General features: G+C 45.9%; 1 long non-coding RNA gene across 2 annotated transcripts in view; it reads right to left on the minus strand.

Annotated features, from left to right (window-relative positions):
• LOC144721143 (uncharacterized) overlaps positions 1-14,583 on the minus strand; it is a 21,018-nt gene continuing 6,435 nt past the window's right edge. The window contains exons 3-4 of one of the 2 annotated variants that reach the window (XR_013585844.1): positions 980-1,073; positions 1-609 (exon numbers count right to left, since the gene is read on the minus strand). This is a non-coding gene — a long non-coding RNA (uncharacterized LOC144721143). Of the gene's footprint in view, positions 615-979; positions 1,074-14,583 lie in introns of both variants that reach the window. The other variant, XR_013585843.1, reaches the window with a different exon arrangement.

The following is a 14,583-nucleotide window of genomic DNA, read 5'->3' on the forward strand; positions in this document are numbered from 1 at the left end:
CTCAACAATATTCCTCGCCATTGACTCGAGTCCCGAATCCCACTCTGGGATCGCGCTGCTGCTGCTGTCACCATCCTAGAATCTCACCAAGATCCGGAAGAACGCCACTGTTGTGTGAACAGAAGTGGAACAACGCGGACATCCAGATCAAACACCTCATTCGAGACCCAAACATCGTCGCACACCTCCTGACTTTGACATTCCTCGAAGAATACTGGTGTTCCCATAAACTGCATCGGAACATCAACAAGCCAATGTGCACCTCTCCTCCATGAATGGGAAATTAAAGACACCAAGCCGCAGTGTGATTTGGGCGATGCCACCCACACTGTGGACCATCCAGTAAACCACGGTGGTCTGTGCTCATCCAACGGGGGGAACAGCAAGACGACACAAACTCGCTCACGTGAAGCCCTCTCGTGGCCAGCAGACCCTGACATTTTCTGTTAGCTACTGAACATATTGCCACTCGCAAGGATAGAATGTGTAGATGAGGTATAAAAGTATCCATACCTTTTTGTTTATTTAAAATATGTTGTACGGATAATCCGTTGATATTAAACATCTTGCTTTACAAGATCGGCACGATTGCTCTGGTCATACATTCACCTGTGCTGAAAAAAACACAGTGAAACAATTCCATGAGATTCCAAAAACAGAACTTTTGTTACCACAAGAGGTGAACATAATAGACATTGAGCTTGTTTTTTTTTGCTTTTAACTTAATGTGACTTCTCAGAGAAGAAGAACAGTGTATCTGTTTTCAAAACATTCAACAAACGTTGCATTGTTGGCGAGTGGGTGGCGGGTAGGGGGGAGTGGTGCTTGTTTATGAGCACATGAGGCTAATTGGAATACTTTTCTTGTAATGGGTCACATGGGCAATGCTGTGTGCACGTGTGTGTGTGTGCGAACTGTTGTGCCAGCAATGGACATCAGCTTTGGGGGGAGCTTTCAGCTGAGAGCACGCTCGATTTACCACCGCGAAGACGAATGTGTGGGCTGTAAGCAGACTTGGATTTCCAAAGGGGCCGGGGTTGTTCGTGGACAAAGGAGGGCAGGATTCCTTCGATCTGCACCCACACAAAGGTCACACCAAAACACGGTTCCAATGAGCCCTTGCTTTTGTCGTGGTCAATCTGTGAAAACAGGGACTGGAACACAATGAAGTGCGTGTGTGTGTGTGTTCGGCTTTGGGAGTTTGATTCCCGCTCATGATCAATAACAGTGGTGAGCCTCCCCTAGGTCGACTCAGCCTCAAACAAGTAACTTGTGAAGTCTATAAACATCAGCACTGGGGAGATAAAGGCGACCAGGCGTGGTTCTGGCCACACCACCCTCACATGCGATGATCCATACTTCGTACGTGTTCGCTAATGGCATTTGCCCCAAACAGACTATTTAAGACTATATGGGAGGTCTTTGTCTTTGTATGCAAAGGAAAGTATTTTTTTACTTCCTGATATTGTGATTAACTAATGCTGTGAGTTCCATAATTACCCACATATATGGCATGTAACTACAGAGGTATCTCGATAAGATGTACAAAACGAGTTGAAAAAATGAGCTCTAATATTAAGTGATAATTGGCATGAAGTCAACGTTATCTGTACTAAACTAGTGCATTTTATCACTGTGTGTCTGCACATTCGTCATGGGGCCGTATTTTATTTGGCAAAAATAACCATTTCAATGTAAACGTACCGACATTATTTGCAGACCAAACACAATACTAAAACAATGTGTGTATATGTGAACCCTGTTACTTGGCTTTGCTTCCCAGCCACAGCTAACGATCCATGGCGAGTGATGTCTGAACAGGTCCTGAGCACGTCGCGTCGATGCTGCCGTTGTGCCGTAGTTAGCACAGAGGACACCGGTTCCATCTCCCCGCACGGAGGTTCCAACAATGCGTCAAAGTTTATTACATTTCTGCAGGGTTAAGGTTGCATGTGGTGGGGTAAAGTTGTGGGTATCTCTCTCCCCTTCTTTCAAAGGTGTCTGGACAGCATGGACGAGTAGGCCAATATACCGTGTCGAGGGGCTTTCTAGAGCCTAGTTGGGTGGCCCATCCGCCTGCAGCGGTGTGAGCAGGCTATTGCAGCGCCGCACCTTTATTCCCTCCACCAACCTGCACTGGTCAGCGTGGTGAGGAGGTCTGGTCATCCAATTCCGACGAGCAACACGCCTCCGAGTTGGACGGTGGGCGATGCACGGTGCCAAATAAGCTCGACATATGCACACATCCAGCGGTGAATTGGCAATTCAGCGCAATTTATCCATCTGTGTTGTTAATTGAAGACAACATTGACTGCCGATGGTTCTCGGGAAGGCATATTAATATTAATATCCAGCATAATCCTTCGTGTGCAATAATTAAGGTGTCCGCAGTCGGGGCGGAATAGGCAGAATGCAGTTGGTGGGAACCTTCAGTCGTTATAAATACCGCTTCAGTGATCCCACTTTGGCACAACAGCCCTCGCCCCCCCTCCCTCCCCCTTTACTGCTTCCCACCCATCCACCCTCTCCCTCGCTCTCTCTCCTATTATTATTAAGCGGATAATTAGTGGACATGAACTGTGGCTCCCTACTAGGCATTTGCTAGCGTGGACATCCCTTGCAGGTGCCCCCTATTGTATAAGCGCCCCCCCTCCCACCCTCACATCAAGCACCCCTTCCCCCCCCCCCATGTGCCCACTTTCCACATGGGAAAATGCACCCCCATCATCTCCACTCAATTCTTGACGCGGTACGTATCACACCGCTCTCTGCATTCGAGGCACATTTAAGAAAGACAAAATAACGCAATGTTAGCATCGCAGTACCTTTTTTTAATGGGCCATTGTCCTTCACATGAGGCAGCTTACATATTTTTTTTGAATGTCCGTTTGTGTGCGTGCCAAGAATTGCAAATTTGTTATGTTGATAGCGTTTGAACAATTTGACCCCGTTGAAGTCAATTTGAGACAGCAATAAATCTGGACGCGGATTCAAGTCCATTCAATATCGTACATCCGTATACAAGAATGTAAAAGCTAAAGGATGATGACATTCAGACTCACTTTCACGGAAATATTTGTTTGCTCAATTCTGGAACCAAAAATAAAAATATCCATTGCCAGCACAATGAAATAAAAAGTCATATTGCCAATGTACTTTCACGACATCCAGATTATAGGCCAACTTCCTTCAGTATGCAACAGACATTTGTGCTACAATTCCACAACCATTTGGTGGGCCCATAAATGGCCCTGGGCCATTACAGTGCAGCCCAGGTCCTGCCCAGGTCCTACCCAGGTCCTGCCCAGGTCCAGTCCCCGCACTTCATGAGCCCTACAGCGTCTCCACCGGCTCGGCCCCTGCCTGTAATGCAGCCCCACCCCTTCCTAACCGTCCAAATACAGAGAGTTAAAAAAACGGAATTTATAATAACATTTTAATTTTTTCCCAAAATGGTTACGCCTATCATATGCGAATGTGTTCATGCTCACCAAGTGGCCTCGAATTTTTATACAATGGAAAACTTCTGAAGTTCATCTTGGCTATAACGTAAACACCTTTTGAAGCTTACAAAAATGTGAAAGCTCTCCCTGCCGCTGAATGCGATTTAGTCAAATATGTAATAACATTATAAATTCAACAGATGCTTGCAATGCAACGCGAGCGACGTAATAGCTTGAACATTCCGTGTTAAACATCCGCTTAGAAAATTCATCCCTGCATACATATTTTTTTTAATGTGCCCTTCACAATGATTTATGTTAAAAAATTTCACGCTTTATTTTTCGATGAAATTTAAGACCTAGGTTGTACCACATGCCACCTAAAATCAAGCCAAATGCTTTTGTACTTCTCTGGGACTGTAAATCTTTTCTCTTGGAAATCCAAGCTGGAATATATGCTACATGTTTCCATGAATTTGCAAAAAAAAACATCACAGGAGATGTTTAGAAGTGTGGGGAAGGGAGGATATGGGTAGGTGAGGGATGGGTAGAAAGGTTCACGGGAGATGAAGGGCAAAGGTTGGAATTACATCAAGGCGATGTCAGACACATGGAATTTAAAAGCTTCACAAAAAAAACTGCCTTCAATACCGCTGGCACAGTTTTCTAAGATAACTTTTTTTGCCAATTCATGCAGGTCACTCAAAATTCACAGTGAGTGTGAATTGTTTCGTGACAGCTCAATACCTGAAATCCAGATGCACGGCTTCAAGCAAGCCACCAGGAATTGCACAATGTTGCAAATTCCCAATGCGCCTTTTAAGCCGGCAAAACTATCCTTGAACGTCGTTAATTTAGCTCAAATGCCGAGTGCCCGGTATGAAAACAGTGCATCTCAGAAGTTGACACAGGTGAGCAAAATTACCAACCTGCACCGACCAAAAATTACTCTGCAATTAAGCGACGGCAGACAGCTGCGGCCACAAGGGCAGGAATGCCGGACAACCCAGGTCAGTCAAAGGTCCCCCCCCAAAGTCGGTGGTTTGTAACCCAGTGTACCCGCCCCCACCACCACCACCACCCCCCGTCTCTATTCAAAACCCGCCCACCCCCAACCACGTCTCTCTTCACCCCCGGCACCTAGCACGGAGGAGCAGGCATTATTAATGACTGTTTATTTATATAGCTTGAACACTGCAGTATGGGCACGTTCCGTACGCCAAGGTAAGTAATAACAGAGGCTGTGATGAAAACCTGTGAGGCGGGTGGGGGGCACAGACGAATGTCGCTGGATTGCAGCGAGGCCGTCGGCGTTCTGCATTCGGGTCGGAATGATGCATTGATTCATCGACTCAAGTTCACTCTTATCGTGCGTGTGAAAATCTACAATGTACGTGCAAAACGAACATATTTCATGTGTTATTGTTACATTTAGTCTACTGAAGCGAACAAAATTGTGTGAGCGAGATAACAACGTGAAAATACAAATGAAACGGTAAACATAAGCCAAAATATATGTTTTTGAGAATCAATGGATAACCTTAAACCATGGACATTCCTCAAATCACTATAAGGTGGAGTATATCGTGACATGCCTACTCACAGAACTCCCTTTTCTACTGGCGCATCCAAACAGTGCCAGCATGGGATGGTACAGGTGGGTTTTTTCCACTGGCGTATTTATCACAACCAGACCGTGAAACTCTGGCCTCACAAAACATCTGACTTGCGCTGGGCCAAACAGCGCCAGTAGGAAGAGAGTTAACCATTTTTATCGTACCAAAAATAATTAACGTGTTACGTAAGTGGCACAACTTGGGTTATGCAGTGGAAAAAATAACCTGGCGGCTCCTGAGCCATGCTAGGCTGGCTCGGCACGGCACGGTACCACTCGGCTCAGTTAACCAGTGGAAAATAAGTATTCGTTTCTTCCACTGCAGCAGTGTCGAGTGCTCATTTCATACTCAGTCTACAGGGCTTTAGGTTCCTTAACCAGGTGCAGCTTGTGGAAGCTGGGGTGACATCTCGTACTGAAATACGACATCGTAAAACAACAACCATGCAATGTTATTTATTTTAAGTGCAGCCTTTTTATGTCGATGGAAATCTACGAGCATATCCAAAATACACCAGCAAAATCAGGCTTCAACATGGAAAAATGGGCCTGGCAAAAGGCATGGCAGTTGGAAAGTTCAGAGAGATGATCGTTAAACGCCCTGCTTTACAACCAGCGATGGCTCCCTCCAGTTGTGCAAGGAAGTGATGTAGAGTTTATTGCTACATGTTTGCATTTGTTCATAATAAAAGCACAACAAAATATGTGTACAAAGTTGATCATCGCTAATTATAATAATCTACGAAGTGAACCTTAAAGAACGAAACTGTTCTAATTACTCTTCTATGAGAACTCAAATTTGGCCACCACTTTTCCCCGTGAATCTCTTGCCTCCAACATCACAACCCACACAACTGACTTTCCCCCCCCCACAACCCCCCGCTGTTGCTGTCGCTGACTTTTACGAGAATCTCCACGTGCAGATGCGCGCCAAGCAAAGTAGACACCTCGTCCCGAGGGCAGCTTTATATTATTCCTTTTTTTTGCAGAGGTTGTTAGAGACAGTGAAATGTGCGGCGCACCAGAGGAAAAAGACGCATCACGCTCCTAAAACGCGTTCAATCAACGTCGCGCCATTGCCCCCTGGCAACGCGGAGAACTCTTATTGGAAACATACGTCCACAAGCGGCGTGGGCTTGGGAGGCTCTGCAGCCAGAGTGTAACCGTACACCCCCTGCACCGTTACGTACACCGAGGCCGTGGTCCATTGCCTGGAGCCAGAGACAGCCGGGGACCCTCAAGGGGAGGGGGGGGCAGCTCACTAGAAACCTTGATGGGTGAATGCATTTTGAGTCTTCCGCTGCTGTTCTTGTGAGGGTGTGCATGGCGCGGTAGTACAGCGGTTAGCGAGCTGCGCTTGGAGCATGGTGACCCGAGTTCGACTCCCGCTTTACCGGCCAATACCAGTGGCGGTTATCTGAACCGGTCCTGGGCTTCCCCTAGGTCGACTCAGCCTCAAATTAGCACCCGGTGCGGTGTCTCGATGTTAACCGTTCCACCTACTATCATCTCCATGCATCTATGAGGTTCTAAAAGTTAACTCGGCGGCGGAATCGGGGCAAAGGTTTTTGGCCGAGACACACACTGCATTGAATTGCATGCAAGTCCTGCCTTGTTATTATACACAGTGCCAACATTGCATCTGTACCTCTCGCTCCGGTTGTTCCTCGTGGGTTATAGGTATTTGCAGGCATTCATTAGTGAGCACGAGACTGTGTCTGTGCAGTGCACACCTCACATTTCATTATGGGATCGCAGGCTGAAACAGAATTAATTACGCACCATCTGGGATTCATCGACCTCGTTCTTTGGTCTTATCAACATACTCCACTTATGCTGGGAATCTTCATTTAATTAGGCAAGCAATATATCCTTCATCCAGTGACTCTAGGAAACATGGAATGGCATTAATGAAAGAAAGCCTTCCCAAACGTGTGTCTATTGCATTGCAACATGTATCAGTTGTCTGCATGACTTTAGCCACAATGGAAGCCACATTTGGCTCAAGAACACTTGCTGTCAGTCTTGGCATAGCACACATCTCCACTTAGTCGCTTCTTTAAAAATACACTGATCCTTTACACCCAATTTATTTAAAAGGTACTGTCGGGATCTTGTCATGAAACCAAGAACCCATTCAGAAATCTCTCAGAGGATTGCACCCCCATATGTCCAAGAATGGCTGAAGAAGAAACTGTTCACAAGACTTCTGAAAAATCACTTGAAGCAGCCATTGTATCCTTTACCCAGCCGGGGGGGGGGGACACACTTTCCCATACATTGCCCCGTGAGATTGTTGCATGGAAGTCAAGCCAATATTTTTTTTAATTCTCAGGCTGAAAATGAGCCAAATTAAGTATAAATCCAAATTTTATGGGATGTGACTTTTTTAACAGTCATTGGTCAGAAACCATAAAGACAACCGGATAGAAACCATAAACTCACTACACTTGAGAAAATGGTTCAATCACTGATGGCTGCAACCCAAATTCAAACCCAAGATCTCAGGATCTCAGCAGCGTTGGCTCAGGACTCTGATATCTGAGCCAATGTATTGGAAGCATTCACTACATGCATCCAGAACTTGTTAGATCTCTAAGGTGAAGATAAGTACAAATCAGTAATTGTGCTGGGACGATTAACAAAATCATTCTGAGCGAGCGAGAAGAGTTTCCCTGAGTCTCTCAAGCCTCGTTTTTTTCAGGAAAGTCGCACATTGAGATGTGTGGCCAATATCATTAATGGGTATTTGGCACGTGGGAGTAGGCCTCGGCAAGGTAAGCTAAAAGTTAAAATGTAAAAAAACGAGCCTACCTTACCACAATACAATCACTCTACCCTACCTTTTACCCTTTAGCAGGTAAGGTAAAAGGTATAACGCAACGAGCCTAACCTTTACCCTACCTTTTACCCTTACCCCATATAAAATACCCGATTACAGGGTAATTACTAGGAAACTACTACACATGAAAAATGTTTATAACGGTAAATGCTAGGTAGAGCGCTTAATTCATATAGAATACTCTCGATGATTCCAATTTTACACGCTTGTTGTTGTCGTTGTTGTCGTTGTCATCGTTGTCGTATCCTCAAATCTTGTAACTCAATTTTAACCCACTTCCTAATGTGGTATCGACTGCAAACTTGGTATACTTATGTCATACTGATGACAATACTATATTCTATCATAAAAAATAAAAAATATATATTTTGAAACATTATTTTTTATATGTGATGTTTCGGCTTGGGTCTAATTGTCCACGCTCAACTAACGTTGGCTGTAATTGTCCACGGTCCCTTACGTTATGGCAAGCTTTGGGGCCACTTCCTGGAGTCGTGGAGTTCTGTCATTACTAGCACATTTTTATAAAAGCGTGTTTTTAATAAAGTTTGTTTTAATATTACTTATTAAATGGAGGCCACGGACTGCGCCACGGAGCTTTTAGCGGTAACCAAGGCACCGTATTTACCGGGTAATACTTTGCGCTTCCTTTACCCTACCGGGTAATTCTTCCGAGCTACCTTAACCCTACTTTTACCTTACTCCTTGGCATGTCGACACCTTTACCCTTTGCCCTTACCCTTTTACCCGGTAAAAAGGGTAAATTACCTTACCTTGCCGAGGCCTACGTGGGAGGCAAGTACCTCCGATTAGCACAGTTGGCGATGTACAGTAAGAAAAAAGTTCAACATACATACGTACAAAGCAGAGTACACAGAGCAATGTCAGATCATTCTCTCTATGCAAGCGATATGGGATAATGATTAATCAGTAGGGACCCTCGTCTTAGCCCAGGTGTTTTGAAGCTAGTGTATCACCCCCTACCACCAGGAAAAGTGCCAGGAGGTATCCTGCTGTAAATAGTGCCATATGAGACGTTAGATCCCAATCCCATCCACCCTTTGGACAATAGAATCCCCGTGGCGACCTTGACATTCCACATGAAATCCCACTGCAGCTCAATAGGATTGAGGGCCTGAACACAAATTCCTGCTCCATGACCACTGCTTAAACAAATCCAAAATCCTCCCTCGCGGGGGATGGAAATGCCTTTAAAACGAAGCTGAGCCAAACACATTAATCAGGTGTGAGAGGTCTTGTAATTCAGAATGTGTATAGGAGGCAGTGGGGAGTTGAAATTAAAATTTTACCTCTGTACCTCCCTACCTCCCTCACACAAACTGACAATCATAATAGCAGTGGTTAGAATAAAACAAAAACATAATACTGCATCATGTTATTACGACTGTCTTCAAGTATTTTAAACTAAGCCAATGCACAAGTAAATATTTGTTGCCAGCTGTGATGTATTGATCATCAATACTGTATGGATACTGGCAAGGTAAAACGGAACAAGTGTACAAAACAAGCATGGAGAATTGCACTCTGGGAATTTTACTGAGAGACGGATCGAAGGACGCATGAATCAGAAATCAAATCCCAGAAGTCATTTTAACTTTGAAGAAAAGGAAGTGGACTTCGGCAAGGTACACGTCACTGGTGCGGACGAAGGCCGATGGGCAAAGTTGGTGATGGAATGTCAGCCAAAGGAGGGAATGCATCTGATAGGATGACCACTGCATAGAGAACAACGAGCCGAGTGCATGTTTAATAGCGAGAAAGAAAGTGGGGAATGGTGACTGCATGGTGTGGCCTTCATCCAGCAGTGGACATACAACAGCTGACGAACAAGAAGATGATTGAAGAGGTGCATTAAACCAACACCGCTTCACCCTCACTGCACTCAACTCTGGACTCAAACAACGGGAATAGTTGTTGATTTTTTTCATCACTCTGGAGTTCTTACAGATGTTGCGGTATCTGGAGAGAGAGAGGGAGAGCACGCAGAGGAAATCCCAAAACCTCCAGGCACTGGGGGCTTAGACAGCTGCCGAGTGACCTGACCCAGAGGATGCGGCCCGCCAGTGTAATAACGCGCCGGGGCCGCGCTGTAGCGACACGTGGACGCCGGCGCGTGCGGGCTAAGCCGGCCACGTGCGAGGCGCCATCTCCGGTAACAGAGCCCCCCTCCCCAGGGATGAAAACCCAGCTCCACCTTCCCCCCCCCCAACAACACCAGCCCCTTTGCCAACTCACTCTGCACAGCACGGCGTGCAAACGACACTGGGCGGGCCCCCTAGCAAACCCTTACCTGTTTAAAGTGAAAATGATTTGTGTGCAAAATTAAGCTGCAGAGAAAATGTGTCCGTGTCTTGGTGGTGAAATTACTTTGCCAATGTGGGGAACAAAACATGAAAAAGTGCGTGCAAAAATGGAGGATGCCTTTGTGTGTTTAATGTGTTTGAGCATAAGAGTTGCAGGATGAAAAGTGTATGGTAACATGACTGAACAGTGATATGAGTGGATTTGGCTGTTACAAGGTGAAAGGTAAAGGTGCAGCCCTGCAATTGCTTGCTCCCACCACTGCGAGCAGAAGAACTTCCACGAGAGGTAGGTCTCAAGAGCCTCTCTAGAAGATAATTTGGCCCACTCTTGAACGCTGTTCAGAATTTTTGAAAGAGGTCGGACTATCAGCACTTTACCCCACCACACACCACAAACCTGCCGATCGACTGAGCTGTGGCGTTACCCATTTAAAACTGCTGGGTGGGAAAATGTGGTGGATTTCAAAAGCGTGCCCTGTCGTTTCAGCTGCCATGCTGGGAGATGCGAAGCGGCGGCCTCTGGATTACAACTACAGTATGCTCACCGCTCCACCACAGCACCATGGCCACAGAGGCGTAGCTACGGGGGGGGCAGGGGGGTACATATGCCAAGGTAAAGGGGCGCCAAAATGAGGCTTACAGCATTACATTATAACTTATTGCGGCGGGCGCGGCAGCCTGAAACGACTGCACAAATCTACACCTCAACCTAAAAGTTTATATATCCCACCACACACAGCCTACATGTCATGTAATTACATTTTGGTATGTGATTAAACGGGGGGGGCGCCAATTATATAGTTCGTCCCCAGACGCAAAATATCCTAGCTACGCCACTGCATGGCCGGCAACCAAAGTAACAAGAAGAGGAGTTGTTTTTGACGAATTCTGTAGAAATAAAGAACGGAATATTTGAAGAGCCACAATGCACTGTGAATACGAAACTGTCCTCAATAAATAATGTCATGAGGCGGTCTTTAACGAGCCGCAGGCAGCAGACCCCTGAGCATGCCTGTTACAGTAGTGGCTAACTTTAATTGGAGAAAGTATTGAAGTAACCTGTCTATAACATGTGCACATACGTACAAACAATCCGGTTTGTTGTAAACGTATTTATAGATTGTACCACCTTGTTTTAATAGACGACGGATATTATTCTGGTCGTGGTATAATGGAAATATAAATGTAATCAATCAATAGACATGTCAGTGTTGGTTTATTTTGGTGAGTGATATTATAACAAACAAGGGCAGTGGTGGTGCAGTGATTTGGCGCCCCCAGAAATCTAAGTTTGATTGCTGGCCAAAGCTAATAGGGGGCGGTCTTCATCTAGCAGCGGATATAAAAAGGGGCATGAATGTTAGTTTTCGTTTCGTGAGTTATTAAATAAACACGACCCTCGCTCATTTATATTGGGTAATGTCAGAACCACGAGTGGGCACGACATCCCCGAGTGTGATAAATCACAATTAACGTGAAGTAATTTCACGCAAGCATTACCTCGCATTACCGTTCAATCAGCGTGTGTCCCGTCACTTTGGCAAAAGCTCTTGAGCCCGAGGCCACCATTGGCAATGACATTGGTAACCGGGGCCTGCAATTCAGCCACTTCGAGTTCCCGCACACAATGTGCCTCACATTGGCGAGCGCTACTGTCAGGCGCGTCTAATTGAAATAATACAAGGCCCAGTGCAATTTTAAATCAAGCATGCCATAGGTCCCATACAGCTGTGTCACATCAGTGAACCGCGCGTTTTGCATCAGCTCCACCGATGCTGCGATCGTTGTGCGAGTGGACAGGTCAAGAACGCGTCATTTGTTGAGAGCGTATTTTAACAGGAATGTTTTGTGAGCAGTGGTTGGTGGCGGTTCGCCCATTGGGGGTCCGGAGCAGAAACTCTCTTCGGGTGCTGCTGCATTTCCACGCAAAATACCAGTGAATTGAAAGAAAATATCTAGACGACAGGTAAGAGGTGCCAAGAAAGAAGAGAGATACAGATTGAACAGAGATTTGAGAGATATGCAGGGTGGTCCAGATGTCTTACGACCCCCCCCCCCCCCAAATAATTGACCCCTATAATGTTTCCCTTTGCATATTCATTTCTGTTTTAAATCAACCTTCGTAAGACAAATAAAAACATAACCTTTTTGAGAATTAAATGGGGGTCGCAAGACATGTGGACCACCCTGTACGCGCGAGGCCAAGATTGAGTTACATGGGAGAGAAGAGATTGAGATAGTCAGTAGCACGATATGGATGAGTTTGATTCATTAGATTTTTTATTTATTTAAAATTGAGCGGATATTTGGTTCACCGCTATCCCCCCCCCCCCCCCCCATGAATCCAGGGCCCCTTTGAGCTGCTTGTTACCCGACGTGTTCACTTCGGTTGCATGTGCCTCGTGTCCCCCCCCCTCCACTGGTCCGGGGGAGCTGTGGGGCTTGAGAGCTCGGAGTTGCACCTGGGGCTGTACCCACACTAGGGGCGTCTGATCAACCAGGGCGCTCATGTGACAATGTCACTGTGGTTATTATCCTGACAGCATCGGCAGCAACACGCACAGCATCCAGTCGCCAAGAGGTCGCTTTACAAATTCGCACCAACTGCTGGGTGGTCCCGATGTCCAAATTATTGACCCCTAACATTTTTTTTCCTTCTGTATATTCATTTCTGTTTGGAACAAACCTTCATTAAAATAGATACGAAGTTTTAGATGATTAATTGAGGGTCTTAAGACATATGGACGACCCTGTACGCGCGTGTACAATCACTCGCTGATCATTGTTCCGTGGTTACCATTGTGCGCCTTTGTGTTTTTTGGAAATTTCAGAATCCGCTGGATGTTACTGCGCACACCACTAAGATATTACATTTTTTGTCCTTCTTCTCAAAACAGTATCTGGCACACGGCCGTCTGTTTCCAATCACAACTCACCCCCTCTGCACGATGAAAAGTTCTGTTACAGTATCACTCTTTAATAAAAGAAAGTATTTAATCATTCCGAGCGGAGATTTGATGGCAGGCGGTTTCAATAAAACCCTCCTACGCACCACATGTGTCAGCCTGACCTCATGCAGCCCTCCTTGTGCGGCACTTATTGCGGTGTGCGCACCGACACGCACACTTTCGTCTACGTGGACTGTACCATATGTCAGCACGCACTCCAATGCTCTAACCTCACCCAAACAAAATCAAATGAAAAAGAGATCTTCCCATGAGCGTAGAGCCCACAATCTTATGCATCACTGAGATTCTTATGGTGTATGCATGATACATATTTGGACCCCCCCCCCACGCCGCGGCCCCACCAAAATGACACTAACCTAACGCTCAGCCGAGTTCACAGCCACATTATATTATTTATAATAATTTAACTATCGTGATGGTAAGGGTTCGACCGTGCCGGTGCTTGCTCACGCCACTGCTAGCAGACAACCCGCCCAGATGGTTTTTGGCCTACTCTTCCACGCTGGCCAGACGTTCTAGTCGAGGTGAAAGTAACCACACTGGAATCCCACAGGCGCATGACCTGCCAATTGACAGCCACTAAACACGTGTCTTCATATTGGGGATGAGGGCATTAAAAAAAATGAATATGTCAACAATTGCACTCCTTTTTTTGGGTTAGATCGCTTAATTATATAAATGTGTCGTTAAACCCGCCACCACCCGACACAGCCAACTAGTAAGGGTTGTCACGTAAACAGAACGTGGCCAATTCGTCACTAGTACAGCACACCGGTGTGTTGGAGAGCTAAGCCACAACATTTACAATCTGAGTACGACGTTTCGCCAGTAATTACAACTAGCTTCATCAGGCGACAGCCAGATTTGTGGAGAAGTCTACCTGTTTCGTTCCTTATATAGAGGCGTAGATGTGGTGACCACGCTTCTGCGCTCCTGCGCAAAGTAGGGGGGGGGGGGTTAATGAGTCCACGTAAATTATGCATGCGCATTATGCGAGCCCTCTGATCTATACTAGTGACGAATTGCACTCCGGATTTTCCTGCCGTTAACCCCACACGTTTCACATAACGTGATGTTACAACGTTGAACGTTTCCATTTTTTTAGTTGCTCAAGTATCAACACACCGGACTACAACGCGTGCTCACATCACGTGACTGACGTAAAACTCAGATATTTGGTGAGCAGAATCAGAAGTCGGTGTCGTGACCTTGCGCGTGTTTGAGTGGAACAATGCCAACACCGGTGAGCGCATGGAACTATGTAAAAAAAAACCTCGCGCATTACAGAGGCAACCGGAATGTGACGTTGTAAATCGTCGTGAAAATGTCCACAACATATACAACAGCAAAAACTCCGACGCAACGTCAGTGAACACAGCAGCAAATTTCG

The sequence above is a fragment of the Lampetra planeri genome, chromosome 1 (genome assembly GCF_965212315.1).
Source record: "Lampetra planeri chromosome 1, kcLamPlan1.2.h2, whole genome shotgun sequence".
Classification (NCBI taxonomy): domain Eukaryota; kingdom Metazoa; phylum Chordata; class Hyperoartia; order Petromyzontiformes; family Petromyzontidae; genus Lampetra; species Lampetra planeri.